Genomic DNA, 3,529 nt, shown 5'->3' with positions numbered 1-3,529 from the left:
AAACGCCAACCTCACATTTTCCGGACTAAAATCTAAGTATTTCCCCCGAACCATTGTAATATAATTCTTTGGGTTTGGGTTCTTACTTTGATCATGGTTCCTAGTGATCCATGCATTGGCATAGAACTCTTGAACCATTAGGATGCCGACTTGTTGGATGGGGTTTGTTAGAACTTCCCAACCTCTTCTTTGGATTTCATGTCGGATCTCCGGATACTCATTCTTCTTGAGCTTGAAAGGGACCTCGGGGATCACCTTCTTCTTGACCACAACATCATAGAAGTGGTCTTGATGAGCTTTGGAGATGAATCTTTCCATCTCCCATGACTCGGAGGTGGAAGCTTTTGTCTTCCCTTTCCCTTTTCTAGAGGATTCTCCGGTCTTGGGTGCCATCAATGGTAATGGAAAAACAAAAAGCTTATGTTTTTACCACACCAAACTTAGAATATTTCTCGCCCTCGAGCAAGAGAAGAAAGAATAGATGAAGAAGAAGAAAATATGGAGGAGAGGGGGAAGGGTGTATTCGGCCAAGAAGGGGAAGAGAGGGTTGTGTTGTGTGAAAATGAAGAAGAATGGAGGGCTTTATATAGGGAAGGGAGGGGGGTAAGGTTTGGCCATAAGGGTGGGTTTTGGGTGGGAAATTGATTTTGAATTTTGAAGGTAGGTGGGGTTTATGAGGTAGGTTTATGGGGAAGAGTGGATGGATGTGAGTGGTGAAGTGGTTATAGGGAAGAGAGATTGAGGTGATTGGTGAAGAGTTTTGGAGAAGAGTGTTTATGGGATTGTGTGAAAGAGGTGTGAGAAAAAGTGAGTAGAGGTAGGTGGGATCCTGTGGGGTCCACAGATCCTGAGGTGTTCAAGGATTTACAACCTTGCACTAAATTAGGCGTGCAAAATGCCCTTGCACACAACTCTGGGCGTTCAGCGCCAGATTGGTGCTTGTTCTGGGCGTTGAACGCCCATTTGTTGCCCATTTCTGGCGTTGAACGCCAGAACCATGCTTGTTCTGGGCGTTCAGCGCCAGCTCTTCTCCAGGGTGCAATTCTGGCGTTCAAACGCCCAGATGCTGCCCATTTTGGGCGTTCAGCGCCAGAACCATGCTCTGTTCTGGCATTGAACGCCAGCCAGATGCTTTTTACTAGCGTTTAAACGCCAGTAAGGTCTTCCTCCAGGGTGTGATTTTTCTTCTGCTGTTTTTGATTCTGTTTTCAATTTTTATATTTATTTTGTGACTTCACATGATCATGAACCTAATAAAACATGAAAGAACAAGAAAAATAAAATTAGATAAATAAAAATTGGGTTGCCTCCCAACAAGCGCTTCTTTAATGTCAATATCTTGACAGTGGGCTCTCATGGAGCCTCACAGATGTTCAGAGCATTGTTGAGACTTCCCAACACCAAACTTAGAGTTTGGATATGGGAGTTCAACACCAAACTTAGAGTTTGGTTGTGGCCTCCCAATACCAAACTTAGAGTTTGACTGTGGGGGCTCTGGTTGACTCTGTTTTGAGAGAAGCTTACTATGCCTCTTTTCCATGTTTACAGAAGGGTAACCTTGAGTTGTAAACACAAGGGAGTCCTCATTCAATTGAAGGACTAATTCACCTCTGTCAACATCAATCACAACTCTTGCTGTGGCTAGGAAAAGTCTTCCAAGGATGATGGATTCATCCTCATCCTTCCCAGTATCAAGGATTATGAAATTAGCAGGGATGTAAAGGCCTTCAACCTTTACTAACACGTCCTCTACTTGTCCATAAGCCTGTTTTCTTGAATTGTCTGCCATCTCTAATGAGATTTTAGTAGCTTGCACCCCAAAGATTCCCAGTTTCTCTATTACAGAGAGGGGCATGAGGTTTATCCCTGAACCAAGGTCACACAAAGCCTTTTCAAAGATCATGTTGCCTATGGTACAAGGTATTACGAACTTTCCAGGATCCTGTTTCTTCTGAGGCAATGTCAGTTGATCCAGATCACTTAGTTCATTGGTGAACAAGGGAGGTTCATCCTCCCAAGTCTCAATACCAAATAATTTGGCATTCAGCTTCATGATTGCACTAAGGTACTTGGTAACTTGCTCTTCAGTAACATCCTCATTCTCTTCAGAAGATGAATACTCGTCAGAGCTCATGAAGGGCATAAGGAGGTTCAATGGAATCTCTATGGTCTCTAGATGAGTCTCAGATTCCTTTGGTTCCTCAAAGGGAAACTCCTTATTGATCACTGGGATTTACATCCTCCCCTTCCTCTCCAGGTTCGGCCGTGTTGACTATGTCAATGGCCTTGCACTCTCCTTTTGGATTTTCTTCTGTATTGCTTGGGAGAGTACTAGGAGGGATTTCAGTGATCCTTTTACTCAGCTGGCCCACTTGTACCTCTAAATTTCTAATGGAGGACCTTGTTCGTTCATGAAACTTACAGTGGCCTTAGATAGAGCAGAGACTAAGTTTGCTAAATTAGAGGTATTTTGTTCAGAGTTCTCCGTCTGTTGCTGAGTGGATGATGGAGAAGGTTTACTATTGTTAAACCTATTTCTTCCACCATTATTAAAGCCTTGTTGAGGCTTTTGTTGATCCTTCCATGAGAGATTTGGGTGATTTCTCCATGAGGGGTTATAGGTGTTTCCATAAGGTTCACCCATGTAATTCACCTCTGCTATTGCAGGGTTTTCAGGATCATAAGCTTCTTCTTCAGAAGATACCTCTTGAGTACTGTTGGATGCAGCTTGCATTCCATTCAGACTCTGAGAAATCATATTGACTTGCTGAGTCAATATTTTATTCTGAGCCAGTATGGCATTCAGAGTATCAATTTCAAGAACTCCCTTCTTCATAGGCGTCCCATTACTCACAGGATTCCTCTCAGAAGTGTACATGAACTGGTTATTAGCAACCATGTCAATGAGTTCTTGAGCTTCTGCAGGTGTTTTCTTTAGGTGAATGGATCCACCTGCAGAAGTATCCAATGACATTTTAGCCAATTCAGATAGACCATCATAGAATATATCCAGGATGGTCCATTCTGAAAGCATGTCAGAAGGACACTTTTTGGTTAGTTCTTTGTATCTCTCCCAAGCTTCATAGAGGAATTCACCTTCTTTCTGTCTGAAGGTTTGAACATCCACTCTAAGCTTACTCAGCTTTTGAGAAGGAAAGAACTTGGCTAAGAAAGCCTTGGCCAGCTTATCCCAAGAGTTCAGGCTATCTTTGGGTTGAGAGTCTAACCATATTCTAGCTCTGTCTCTCACAGCAAAAGGGAAAAGCATGAGCCTGTAGACTTCAGGATCTACTCCATTAGTCTTAACAGTATCACAGATCTACAAGAATTCAGTTAAGAACTGAAAAGGATCTTCAGATGGAAGTCCATGAAACTTGCAGTTCTACTGCATCAGAGAAATTAATTGAGGTTTCAGCTCAAAATTGTTTGCTCCAATGGCAGGAATGGAGATGCTTCTTCCATGTAAATTGGAATTAGGTGCAGTAAAGTCACCAAGCATCCTCCTTGCATTATTATTATTTTTGGCTGC

General features: G+C 42.6%; 1 non-coding gene across 1 annotated transcript; it reads left to right on the top strand.

Annotated features, from left to right (window-relative positions):
- Positions 1-3,028: 3,028 nt before the first annotated feature.
- On the top strand, positions 3,029-3,136 carry LOC148553463 (small nucleolar RNA R71). Its single transcript, XR_015892746.1, has one exon. It is a non-coding gene; the product is annotated as a small nucleolar RNA R71 (small nucleolar RNA).
- Positions 3,137-3,529: the final 393 nt, after the last annotated feature.

This window comes from Arachis ipaensis, chromosome B7, assembly GCF_059453495.1.
Source record: "Arachis ipaensis isolate K30076 ecotype BB chromosome B7, ASM5945349v1, whole genome shotgun sequence".
Taxonomy (NCBI): Eukaryota; Viridiplantae; Streptophyta; class Magnoliopsida; order Fabales; family Fabaceae; genus Arachis; species Arachis ipaensis.
The sequence above is the reverse complement of the archived record's forward strand: the minus strand, read 5'-3'. Positions and strand labels throughout refer to the sequence as shown.